This window comes from Arvicanthis niloticus, chromosome 22, assembly GCF_011762505.2.
Source record: "Arvicanthis niloticus isolate mArvNil1 chromosome 22, mArvNil1.pat.X, whole genome shotgun sequence".
Lineage (NCBI taxonomy): Eukaryota > Metazoa > Chordata > Mammalia > Rodentia > Muridae > Arvicanthis > Arvicanthis niloticus.
The window spans coordinates 30,395,672-30,409,965 of record NC_133429.1 but is presented as its reverse complement, the minus strand read 5'-3'; the positions used below and the strand labels follow the sequence as shown (position 1 = coordinate 30,409,965).

The 14,294-nt window shown below is 41.5% G+C and overlaps 1 pseudogene; it reads right to left on the bottom strand.

Moving 5' to 3' along the window:
- Positions 1 to 13,179: 13,179 nt before the first annotated feature.
- On the bottom strand, positions 13,180 to 13,837 carry LOC143435707 (small ribosomal subunit protein eS8 pseudogene; annotated as a pseudogene).
- Positions 13,838 to 14,294: the final 457 nt, after the last annotated feature.

The window sequence follows — 14,294 nt, the reverse complement described above, 5'->3', positions numbered from 1 at the left end:
AAGACTCATTTAAAAAAATAAACAGGGTGCTAGGGAGATGTTTCAGTTGGTTAGAGAACTTTCCAGGCCAACGTGAGCCCCCGAGTTTGTATCCACAGCTTTCTTGTAAAACGCTGGGTATGACAGTGCACACTTGCAATCCCAGTGCAGGAGATCCAGATACGGATGGGTCCCTAGAGCTTGTTGACCACCCAGCTTATCCTCATCTATGAGCTCCAGGTTCTTTAAGGGATCCTATCTCAAGAAATAAGTAGAAAGTGATTGGGGAAGACACCTGACACTGGCTTCTGCCTACCACATGCATGTACACTCGGACCTGCACACATGTATACACATACACACCCGTGACTACATCCATACCCATACATATAATGGAAACAAACTAACAAAGCAAAAGACTCAACAGGCAATTTTATTTCCAGTATGTGGAGCTGGAGCAGCAACCAAGTTTCCAGTGGGGACCCCTGTGAGCAAAGGCTTTGAGTAAGATATAAATAAGAGGTGAACAATAGCAAAATGGTGATGATCTCCCTAAAACCATTGCTATAAACACGAGTTCTCACGTGAGACTTTCTAATTAGACAAAAATGCATCAGAATTACATGAGTTTAGTCCGTTTCCCAAGGAGATTACCACCTCATTGACTTTTTGTTTGGGGGGACTCATGATACCCATAAACTGAGCAATAAAAAGCTTTACAGCCAACCAGACTTTGTACTAATGTGCCAACCAAACAAAAAGGCTTCTTGCTTAGATTTTGGGATGACCTACTGTTTCTTTCAGTTGGAGACTTCTGTCCCCTTCTTAATCCTTTTTTTTTTTTTTTTTTTGAGTAATGGCACTTTCTTAGCTACAGTCATATAGTTGTAGGAGGGATTTGTAATTCTTGTCTCCAGACTTGCTGTGTATACTTCCCCGGAGTTCATTGTCTTCCCGGGATGGATGGGTGACCCAGGTTACACCAACATGCCACTTTACCCCTCACGGGGATTCATCATAAGTTGAAGCATGACTCATGTCCAGTCAGGTGGCACGGTGCCCTGCTTTCCATTGCTGTTGACACATAGCTTTGAGTCAGGCTCCTGTCACGCTCTGTCAGAGCCCGAAGTTTAAGTGCTTCTGTCCCGTAGGCCTTGCTCACCTCAGATGTCTATTTTAGTCCTGAGAAGGATGACTGTATCTGCCATTTAAGTCTAAGCCAGGCCCCTCTCTGTAACAAACTCCAGCCCATATCCTTTACATCAGGACCACAAAAGGATTAGTTGAGAAGAACAAAAATAATCAACATATTGAGGATGTAATCACTTTCTCCTTTTAGAGTTAGCTATGTGGTGGTGGAGTTTCTACTTTTTGGATTTATGACTTGGGGATAAAATATTATACTCCTTACCTAACAGACAGTATAGGGTAATAGTAAAAAGTGTGAGGGAGAAAATTTCCCTACAGTCAAGTTCTCCCTTTATCATTTGCTTGTTTAAGGCTGTGTTTCTAAGCAAATTGCTTGATCTTCAGAAGCACTTGTTTCCGTATTTGTAGGATGGAGTGATATTGTGATGTCACATTTCGTTCCGTCAAGTTTCACATGAGGAATTTCTACATCCCAGAAATTCCCAGTGGGATGGTGTAGGAGGTGGAACCCTTTGAGAGACAGTTACGCTTAGAGGAGATCATGTGTGTGGATCCCCAATGTTGGGATTCGTGTTTCCCTGAGAAGGAAATTAAAGTTTGCTTCTTTGCCAAATGATGAGGACAAAGCTTGTGGTGGCAGAGCACTGCACTCAGAAGGTAGTGGATCTGCCATCTGTGTAACAGAGGGGTACAGGGCAGTGGGTCCTCCATCTGTGCAGCAGACAGTTCTCTCACTCAGCTGATAATAGATTGTCCATCTGATATGGTAGTCCTGTTTTAAACCTTTTAAGAAAACTTCCATGCTGTGGTGGTGGTGTTTGTTCGTGAATGTGTGTGCGTGTGCGTGTGCATGTGCATGTGCATGTGTGTGTTTCCACACAAATTTTAGATATTTTTTTCTGGCTAGTTTTGTTAAAATTGTCTTGGGGGTTGGTTTAAATGCTCAGTGGATAAAAAGATGCTTGCAGTGTGAGCTTGGTGATCCAAGTTTCATCCCTCAGAGCTTATTTAAAGGTGGATGAGGGAACTGAGTAAAACACACACACACACACACACACACACACACACACACACACACACACACACACACAAGTAACACATACAAAATAGTAACAACAGAATATCACTGGGGCTTCATTGAATCTGCAGAACTCTTCCAATACTGTGATCATTCTAATAACATTGATACATGAACATAGAATCTTTTTTCATTTTGGGGAGCTATCTTCAATTTCTTTAATGTTTATAGCTTTAATTATATAAATATTAGTATACTACCCATTGAATAAAATTTTTTTCTTGGGTATTTTGTTTTTAAGAGCTATTGAAAATGCTGTCTTGATTTCCATTTCAGATAATTTTCTGTGCTATTGGATTTTATGTGCTGAGTTCTGTATCCTGCAGCATCACTGCATTCATTTTTGGTTGTAATTGTCTTTCGTCAGAGTCTTTGAGGTTTTCTTTATCTGTAATTATCATCTCATCTCCTAACTGTGACAGCTTGATTCTTCTTTGCCTCTTGAGATAGTTGTTTTGCCTGTTTGTCTGTTTGCCTTTTGTGTCTTCCCTCCCTCCCTCCCTCCCTCCCTCCCTCCTTCCCTCCCTCCCTCCCTTCCCCCTCCCTCCCTTCCTTCCTTTCTTCCTTCCTTTGTTCCTTCCTTCCTTCTTTTCTTTCTTCCAATTGATTACTCTGTCTAGTACTCCAGTACTGTGCTAAATAAGAGTGATGACAGTGAAAATCTTTCTTTTTTCCCAGGCCTTTCCAGAAAGCTTTTGGTATTTTCCTGACTCACTATGTGTTAGCAGTTGCCTTATTATATATAGCACTTATGTTGAGTCATTTGCCCCTGTACTCTTTTGTACCTAATTACAGTTTATTAAGAAGATGTTAAATCTCATCAAATAATTTTCTGCATCGACCGAGACAATCGTATGATTTCAGCCCTTCATTGTGTTGGCATATCACACTGATTGATTTGATTATGCTGAGTGGTCTTTATGCCTTTGAAAATGGCTTTTCAACCTCTAAACTGAGAAAGCACAGTGCTGTAAGACTTAACACTTAGTGTAGTTTTCTGTGGCTGCTGTATTTGTGCTATTTTTGACAGCAATCTCACCACTGTTTCTCTTTGAATCATGAATACAAATATTAGTGCTATGAGAAAGTCGATAAAATATACTATCCCATGTGTAGAGGAATTTTAATTCCTTTTCTGGCAAAGGATCACATCCAAAGACCTTCTAGGTCTGTGATCTAGCTGGAATGGAGACATGTGCTTAGTATAGACCTTTAATCCCAAACAATATGGGTAACGTTAGTTTGTAGAAGCATATATCCATGTTTAAAAGTGACATCTAATTGAAGGACAAAGTGAGGAATGAGATAAAGACTTGACTGAGTGAGTCAGAGATAGGATACACTTAACTCTCACAACATATAGGAAGGAGAGGCTATTTAAGAGCAGCACAAGGAGAGAGAGTGAGAGAGAAAAAGAGAGAGAGAGAGAGAGAGAGAGAGAGAGAGAGAGAGAGAGAGAGAGAGAGAAAGAGAGAGAGAATGAATCAGTTTGGAGAGTTCAGTTCATGAAGTTCAGAGGCAGTTTTTCCAAGCAGAGCAATCCAGTCAGAAGTGGAGAGAAGCCAGTTTGAGACAGTTAGTTTGAAGAAGAGTTTGGGCCAAAATAGCTGAGTTGAACCAGCCAGCCAGAATTCAGAAAGAGCTAGAAAGAGTGAGCTTATTCATCAGTCAGTCTTGGAGGCTGAAACATTTCTAGATCTATGTTAGTAGATAGAGGCTGGAAGCTGAAGCCCTCAAGTCCAGACTTGTAGAAGATTAGATTGTACAGAGGCTAGATTTTCCAGGCCTAGGCTGAGGCATAGTTAAAACAGAGAAGGAAATGCTCTAGACTCTCGCAGCCATGTATTTGTAAAGCTTGGGCATGGTTCTCATCTCATCACTTCATCTGAGGAAGCTACATTTACATTTATACCCATGTCCTTAGATCATATTTTGAGGACTGAGAAGGTAGAGACCTGTTTGGAGGTTGCTATCAGGTGAAACTGGAGATAGCATGAACCCCTATTAGAAAGCAGGAGAGCACAGGAATTTGAGAATTGGAGTACTACCCTAGTCAGTTCATCATACTGTATCAAAATACCACAAACTAGGTATTTTCTCAATTAATTATTTATTCACTTTATATGCCCATAGAATCTGTCCCTCTCCTCCCAGCCCCTCCACAACCCCTCCCCACTCTCCTCCTCGGAGAAAGGGGAGTCCCCCGGTCAGGTAACAACCCACCCTGGCATATCAAGCCTTTGCAGTCCAGGCAAGTCCTCTCCCATTGAGAGCAGACAAGGAAGCCCAGCTGGGGGAACAGGATCCACAGGCAGGTAACAGATTCAGGGACAGCTCCCACTCCAGTGGTGTGGGGTGGGCTGGGGGTCAGAGGGTGCATCTCTAGGGTGTGCCAGAGACCTGGGATGGGGGAGGCTCCTGGGAGTCTAGGAGAATGACTCTAGCTGAGACTCCCAGCAGTAAGGGATATGGAGCCTAAAGTGGCTACCTCCTGAAGCCTGATAGGACTCCTAGTACAGGGATAAGGATACCAACCCACCCACAAAACCTTAGACCTTCAACCCCAAATTTGTAGTGTTTTCAAGAATTGCAAGGACAAAGAAGGAGCAGAGACTGAGGAAATGTCCAAGCAAACTAGGTATTTTATCAATTATAAAAGTTTGTTCTTCACACTTTGGAGTCTGGGAAGTCCAAGATCAAGGTTATGACTAGACTCAGTATCTGATAAGAACCTGCTTCCTAATTGCCTTCTTGCTATATGATAGAAAGGGCAAGACATCTGAGGCCCCATTTCAGTTTTTAATGTTTTCAATTAGCATATGGTAATTATGCTCACCAGTGGACTTCCTTGTGATGTTTTCATATGGCAGCAATGTATTTCAGTCATGTTCACCCATCTGTTACCAACCTCTTTGCCGCTCTCATTCCCACAAATCCCCTTCCTCTTCACAACATTTTTTTATTTTTTTTATTTTGGTAAGCCAATGACTCATTAATTTGGTCTTTCACAGAGCATGCATTTTTAAAGACGATCATTTTATTTTTATTTTTGATGCACCCTGGTGCTCTGCCCACAAGTGCACCGTGTACATGCCACGTGTCTTGAGGAGTCTAGATGATGTCAGCTCACCTGAGACTGGGCCTACAGATCGATCGGTCTGAGCTGCTCTAGAGGGTGCTGGGACTTTGAACCTTGGTCCTCAGGAAGAGCTAGTCCTTTGAATCATGGAATCCTCTCTCTAGCCTCACAGAAACGTGAGTAGAAATTTGTTTACAGAAGCATGTGTACCGTATCAATAAGTACTTCACAGAAGAAAATGTCTCCCTTACCCTACTAGTCATAAAATTTAATGTAAACCCGCAGGGAGGCTTGAGGTCCCATTAGCTCCTCCCCTTCCAATAACAGAGTGCTGATGGGCCCAACCTTCTTATTTATCTTTACATACCCCATTTCCATCTCCCCAACTCCTTCTGTTACCACTTTGTACCCTCCCATCATTTTGTGCCCAACTTTGAGATTACGTTTTTTTCTCCCCTGCCCCGGAGTCCAGTTTGTGTTACTCAGCTACTCCTGGGAGTGATATCTGCTTTGAGATGTGGTCAACTCATCAGGGGACACATCAGTATACAAGAGCCATCAAATGCCGATGGTTCCTCAGTTAGTGGTAGGCTTTTGTTGCCATCTCTCCACTTCTACGTTGGGATATCCCCCCCCCCCCAACCCACCCACCCCCGGCTGGAGTTTGTTCAGGTCTTGTGCCTGCTGCCACAGTAACTATGAGTTCATGTGTCATTGCCTTGTTCTGTCTTGAAAACTTGGTTTCCTTGATGCCATCAGGAACCTCCGACACTCAGAGTCTTTTTACCCGCTCTTCCGTACAGACCTCTGAGCCTCGAGGCTGTGGTACAGACGTCCGAGCCTCCAGGGAAGGGCTGTGATGTGAACATTCCATTAGGGCTGAGCATTCCAGTCCTTTGTTTTTGTCCTTTGTGATGGACACAATCTTACGGAGATCTCATGCAGGTAATTACAGAGGCTGAGAGTTCGGAAGAGTGCAGCAGCCATGCTGTGCCTGCCAGTCACTGTCCTGTCCACCATGGACCACCTTCCTCTGGCTTTTGCTGCATCTCTGCCGCTTCCTCCGCGATGTTTCCAGAGCCTGGGGAGGGGTTTCACAGACGTGTTGCTTATGTCTGGGCATTCAGCGGTCATTTATTCTCTGTGCTTTGACCGGTTATGAAGCTCTACAATTATCAGTGACCATCGTTTAAGCATCTCTGATCAAAGCTGACAGCAATGCTAATTTAGGACCATAAACATAGTTATGTAGAAGGCCATTTGACAGACACAGCATGCCTATTAAGCAATACAACAGCAGGAGCTCTGTCACCCAGGGCCTAGGACATTCTCAGCCACAGGCTTTTGACCAGGTTTACAGTAGCACCAAATGTGAATGTCCTTCTGTGGGATAGGCATCAAATGCAATTGGGAAGTGGCTTGTTACCCCTGTAGCAGACCTGAGGCTGTTTCAGCAGTGGGCTCTCTCATCTTTCCTGAGTGATTGGTAGAGTTGCACACAGTTCTTCCCCAGCAGTCTGCATCGCGTGGTCCAGCACTGTGAGCTAACCAGCAGGGATGAAGCCTTCAGCCCCGAGTCCCAGTTTGGTTTCTTTGTGTCCTATAATCAAAGCGTGTGGCATACTGAGCAATAAAGTCTGACCAACTGTCCTGGAAAAGAACCAATAACAGGACAAATGTGTCTGTATCATTTTTTTGGGGGGGGGAGAGGGGCTCAGATGTCTCCCCCACCAACAGCTTGTAGTGTGGTAACCCAGTTCTAGCCCTGAGGTTTTTTCAGTGAACCGTGGCTTCTGGGAGCAGTTTTATTCACCGAGAAAAGAATATTACTTCAGTCTTTCTGTTAATTATTTGATTAGATACCCACGCATCAGAGTGCTGTATGCCTTTTCCATACCTCAATAGTTTTAGTTGCTCTGCCCCTCACTCTCTCTCTTCATCTCTCTGCTTCCCTCTTTGTATGAACCTCCCTACCTTAGGTATTCTTGCCAATTTCACAGCGTGTGTGCTGTTCTATAGCGCCCTGCTTTAAAGACTCTCCTCTCCCTTCCCCCACAGACCTCTACTTACTTTTCTAGGCTTTACTTGCAAATTCTAGCATAGATGCACATATAGAAAAGTAAGAAGGTAGGACCCACACATTTAAATGTATATCTTTTTTTATCTTGGGTTGCATAATTAATATAATATATTTCAATCTATCAATTTCCTGCAAATTTAATAATTTTAATTTTTCTTTGCAGATGAATAATCCATATATAAATATATATATACTTTTACATAAAAGTATATGTAATATATATATATATATTATATATACTTAATTTTCATTATTCATTTTATTTTCTTGCTACTGTGAAGAGAGAGGCAATAAACATGAATGTACACATACCTCTGTGGTTCCATATACTCCTTACAAATATTGTAGTATATAATTATCATAAAAACCATTTAAGACAGATGGTATTTATTTTCTAGTTTTCTAGATATGCATGACAAGCCACAAACTAATTTAGAGGCACCCTAAAAACATATATATATATATATATATATATATATATATATATATATATGTAACATTATATGGACTGAACAGATTGTATTTATGTATTTAGGAACACACATGTGTGTATATAACAGCCCTTGGCAAATAAACACACTATGAATTTTAAAATGAGCAAGGAGGAATAAATGGAAGGTCTTGGAGGGAGAAAAGAGAAGGGGGAACTGATGTAATTATAACCTCAGAAATGAAAAGAATAAAAAAAGAAACTGTCAGAACTAGAGTAGGGACCATCAAAGACCATGATCTTATCAACCTTGTCAGGCACATTGCCACGCCTTCATCTTGTCAGTAGAGGGGTGTCTCTATGAAGTAGAGACATTAAATTGCAATTTTCTATATTCAGACTCTGTCTATACTACAGGCATATGTAGCAGACAATTTCAAGACAGCACAGAACTGTTTTGCCTGCGATGGTTTGTTCCCACCATCATTCTTGTGTGGGATTCCTCACCCCAATGATAGTGGTATAGTGAGACCTCTGGGATGTGGTGGGTCGCAAGAGCAAAGCACTCATGGATGACATCAGAACTTTTATGAAAGAGGCCTCAGGCATGTGCCCCAGGGACTCTATGTTTTTGCACCCCATTTTCAGAGTGCCTTAGACTAAGTGGATTTCATTAAATTAATTTTAGAACCAGTTTATTTAATTACAGTATTTTCACTATGTCCCTGCTCATGAACTTTCTAAGGAAAGCATACTGAGAGGTCTTTAATTTGGCCACATTCCTCTTTCTCTATTTTTAAATTTACTTGACTTTATTGTTTTTGTATGCATTGGTGTGAGGTGTCAGAACCCATGGAGCTGGAGTTATAGACAGTTGTGAACTGGCATGTGGGTGCTGGGAATTGAACCTGGGTCCTTTGAAAGAACAGCCAGGGCTCTTAACCACTGAGCCATCTCTCCAGCCCCCCTTTTATCTATTATTCTCATAAGCCATATCCTATGGCTCTCCTATTTTATTTCTTTCTGTCACTTTATTTAACATTGTGTCTTTAAAAGCACTGTATAAAATTAAACATATGTTAGAATATTTTTTATGTTATATTTTCTAGTGAATTATTATTATTGAGGCTTAGGAATATGATATGATATCACTTTTTATACACCATTTTTAAATACATAAATCTTTGGATTCTTAAAGTTCTAATAGATGAATACAGTGATTCTTGAGTTTTCTGAGTTGATAACTTCTACCAAAGGTAGTCAGCTGTCAGTCTTTCTAATATTTATAGCAAAAATTATTGACTTGAATTCAATCTTGTTACACTGAAAATTTCAACAGGAAGCAGTTGCTGGCATCCTTGTCTTTCTGGTTGTCAGTTAAAGGAATCCTTCCTCAAATTCACCACCAAGCCACTTAGTGACAACTTTATCCATATAGGACATTACTACTTGGAGACTGCTGCTGTTTTTCAGGCAAGATCTCAGACTGGTTGGTTCCAGAGGTCCCCTTCTGTCTCCTAAGCATCAGGACTATGCTGCATACGCCTGAGAGTCAGTGTTCTGAAGGGCTAAGACTGTGGGTCAGTCTGTCCTGCTTTCAACTCTAGCCCTGTCACCCACACTGTGTTACACCGGGCAAATAATCTCTGCCTCAATTTCCTCATTTGTTTTTTTTTTGTTTTTTGTTTTGTTTTTTTGTTTTTTTTGAGACAGGGTTTCTCTGTGGAGCCCTGGCTGTCCTGGAACTCACTCTGTAGACCAGGCTGGCCTCGAACTCAGAAATCTGCCTGCCTCTGCCTCCCAAGTGCTGGGATTAAAGGTGTGTGCCACCACCGCCCGGCTTCCTCATTTGTAATAAGGGAAGACAGCACTTATATAACAGGCTTTTGGTAGAGATATTGAGTCAATGCACATAAAATGCTAAAAAACCAAAACCAAACCAAACCAAAACAAAACAAAAACCCAACAATCAACCAACCAACCAACCAACCAAAAAGCCAAACAGATATGCTACAGGCATGGTATGTGTTTTTTTATGTAAAGAAACTGATACACATACATTAAATTTCTTCCAAAATATCTCATTTTAATTGATATTGCTATATTATGATATTATTATGCTTTGCTATAAACATAATCACATTATAGCCTTTAAATTCTTTTTTTATTAGTTAACTTACTTATTCATTTTATAATCCTGATTTCAGTCCTCCTCCTTCCTCTCCTCCCAATTCCACCTTCACACCTTCCCCTCTTCAGAGAAGGGAAAGCCTTCATGGGTACCAACTCTCCCTGGCACATTCTCTCCCACTAACACCAGCCAGACAAGGCAGTCTAAGTAGGGGAAAGGGATCCATAGGCAGGCAACAAAGTCAGAGTCATCCCCTAATCCAGTTGGTAGGGGACTCACATGAAGACCAAGCTACACATCTGCTACTATGTGCACGGGGGCTAGTTACAACCCCTGTGTGCTCTTTGGTTAGTGATTCAGTCTCTGTGAGCTCCCATGGGCCCAGGTTAGTTGACTCTGTAGGTGTTCTTGTGGTGTCCTTGACCCTCCAGCTCCCTTAATTCTTTCTCCCACTCTTCCTAAGACTCTCCAAGACTCCACCTAATGTTTGGTTGTGGATCTCTGGATCTGTTTCCATCAGCTACTGGATGAAGCCTATCAGAAGATAGTTATGCTAGGTTCCTGTCTTCAAGCATAGCAGAGTATCATTAATTGTATTATGGGTTGGCTCTCCTCCATAGGATGGGTCTCAACTTAAGACAATCATTGGTTGGCCATTCCCTCAGTCTCTGCTCTAGCTTTATCCCTAAACATCTTGTAGCCTGTACAAATTTTGGGTCTAAGGTTTTGTGTGTGGGTTGATATTCCCCTCCCTTTACTGGGAGTCCCACTTGGCTACAAGAGGTGGCCACTTCAGGCTCCATATCACTCTGCTGTTAGGAGTCTCAGCTAGGGTCACCCCCATAGACTTCCCAAGGCCTCCCACCTTCCAGGTCTTAGGCTCATTCCAGATATGACCTCCACTGATTTCCATTCTCTCCCCCAACTCTTTCTTCCCACCCTGCTCCCCCATCTGAGCTTTTAAATTCTCGAAGTAAGTCATGTATGATTATAAGTTTTAAAAACATTTAGTTAATTTCTATTCAATTTTAGTTATTTTTATGAAAGTTCTAAGACAACCAAGCAAGAAGAGTAAATGAAAGAACTGTAAATTGGCAAGGAAGAGGTACAATTATATACAAGATAATGATATTATATACAGAAATGATAATGAACACACACACACACACACACACACACACACACACACACACAACCTCATAGGGTTAGTAAGTAAGTCAACAGCAAATTCTGCAATATTGAAGATTCAGAAATCAATATATGGAATCAATTGAGTTCCTACACACCAACATTAAATAATCAAAGGGAAGTTAGAAATTAACTCAGTTTACAGTACATCAAAAATAGCAAAGTAAGCCCGGCAGTGGTGGCGCACGCCTTTGATCCCAGCACTTGGGAGGCAGAGGCAGGCAGATTTCTGAGTTCGAGTCCAGCCTGGTCTACAGAGTGAGTTCCAGGTCAGCCAAAGCTGTACAGAGAAACCCTGTCTCAAAAAACAAAAAAACAAAACAAACAAACAAAAAAAGCAAAGTAAAACACATTTCATGTTTACATTTATATTAAATTTTCAGGATGGGAAAACTCAAATACGTAGCAGGTAGATTAGGGATTTTGAGAGCTTGGGAGTCCAGCTGGTAAGTAAGGGCTGAGTTACTGAGCTGATGACAATTCTTTCCAGGTTGTGTGGGTTGAACAGCTTTGCAAATTAATTTTAAAAAACCACTTTACGTTCTAAAATGATGAATTTTGTGGTATCTGAGTAGCATTTCCCTCAAAATGATAAAAAGACCATTGATGAATTTTACGTCGTTGTCTTCTCTTCACATATCTGCAGATACCCATCTTGAGCCTTTCTTCTCTACTCTTATGCTGTTTTTAGTTTTCTTCCAGAGCACAGATAATCTGGCTTTCTTTGAAAGTGTATGTACTTTAAGAAACATTCAACGGTCTACATACAGTTTTGCTATTTATACAATCTGAAGGGAAACTTACATGATAATGAGATGGATTTTCCCATAAAGCATTAAGTATTAATCCCACATTTGATGCTAGAACATAGAGAAGCCTCATGTTTTTCAAGATTGGTATCTGATTTTATAATCATAAAGGCACATTTCACATAAATACATGATACAAAGTGGCAGAAATATTTAGGGCCATTTGGAAAATTGTTGGAAATTCTGTCTTAAACCTAAGCCAACATTACTTTACTTATTTTTTTTTAATGAAGCTCAAGTCAGAAACTCAAAGCACATTTAACAAAAATCAAACATTTTAATAAAAAGACACTAATTTGATACGTAAGGAAGAATGATAGTAGGAAAATATTTAAAGTTGTTTTTTCTTAGTTATACCACGATGTTTCTAATTATACAAACACATTTCTATAAATTAGATGATATTGTATATTTAGTAAAATCATCGCAATTCATCAACTCTCGTCTTGAATCGTAGATGTTAGGTGAAAGACACCATATATCTCAGTCACAGAACATGATGAAGTTAAGCTGGGATGCACCTGGCTAGCCTTGAAAGCACTTAAAGGTGCTGGGTAAGCTACTGGAGAAGAAAAGTAACCATCAATTAGACCTGTGAATGCTGTGAGCGCCAGTAATGACTGGCCAGGTACAATGTGCCCACTGGTGCAATAGTGACAGGAACATCATGGGGACAACTAAGCACTTTCAGATTGAACTCAGGTTTCACTCCACAAGGTGAAACCTATACTTGGTACCATTACTGGGCTAAGAACCTATGGCTAGACAGGTCATAGGCGCTAGGCGATAACCTATTATGCTGCTAAAGGAACACAGTATTAAACTGGCTTCTAACGATTTATTGTTACACCTATAGAGCAATACATACTTCAACCTTCATCTGAAGAGCTTCTGTTTGCAATAGACAGTGATTAACACAGAGACTTATAACTCTCTAAGGTACAGAGAATGGGAGACTGCCAAAAGCTCAGTCGGAAAGAGAAGATGTTTCCTGCACCATCCCTCCAAGGCTCAGGGATCATTTTGGAAGAAGAGGGGGAAAGAGTGTAAGAGCAAGAGACAGCGGATGACGCCAAGGAGACAGTGTCTCCTAGACACAGCAGGGCAGCTGCATGAGTGAACTTCCAGTGGTTGAGGCTGTGTGTACGAGGCCTGGGTAAGTCCAAGCCAGATCAAACCTCAGCATGCACAGGGAAACTGGACACACAATCTCATTCTTCTTCTTCTTCTTCTTTTTTTTTTTTAATAGAACAGCAAACACCTTTATTACACAAGCTATTAAGGATGCTTATTTGCCTTTCCGGGCTTTGATCTTCTGCAGATAGAACGCCAGCTCTTTGCCTTCGAGCACATGGCCATCTGCTCTGCCACACTGACCTGGTCTTGAGGCAATACAGGCCAGAAGCTTGCCCTGTTGGAACTGCTCCTCCAGAAGACTGCTGATTTTGGCATTTTTTTCCTTTTGTCATATTTCTTTTGAATCTTCTTTGATCGTTTTTTGTTTAAAATCTCTTCCTCTTCGGGAGTCAGCTTGGCCCCCTTCTTGCGGTCCAGGGGCAGTGCATAGTGGGACTCGTACCACTGCCGGTATGGTGTGCTGTCAATAAGCACAATGCAGTTCTTCACCAGGATCTTGGTGCGGACAAGCTCATTATTGGCTGCATTGTAGATGACATCAATGATCCTTGTTTTTCCGAGTACAACACCCAGAACCCCAGGAAAAGTTCCCCACATCCAATCTCAGAGCACGGCACTTCTTATTGCCTCCTCGAACTCGGACTGTGTGTATGCGCGGGGGCCAATCTTAGTGTTGGCAGCAGGCCGTCCCAGCTCATACTTCCGCTTCTTGTGGTAGGGTTTTCTCTTACCCCCGGTCTTATGGCGCTGGTGCCAGTTGTCTCGAGAGATGCCCATCGCTCCACACAATCTCAGTCTTAACTCTGGAATTATGGGCAATTGTTAGCTGTTGGAAAATGGAGCAACAATGTTCTCTCAGAGGGTATTATATTGCCTTAGAGATGACTTCGATGACTATCCTCTAGTGGAAGACCACATATCCAAGAATACTTAGGCAGCACAGATCCATCTTGAAAGATTTTTTTGTTTGTTTAAGGACATGAAGTGGGGTGTTTAAGTAAGACAAGTAGATCTGGGAAGGGTTGGGGAAGAAGAGATCAGAATACATTGTTGGGGGTGCGTGAAAAGAATAGGTGGTGTGGAGAATCATCAACACTAAAGAAGTCCCCCCTAAAATGTTTCAAAATTAAAGTCATACTAGATCTGAGGTATGTATGGCAGCAGAAAGCATGTTGCTTTGTGTGACTCCCTTGCTGCCTTGGTTCTGAACGCACACTGCATCCCTTGCACTGCA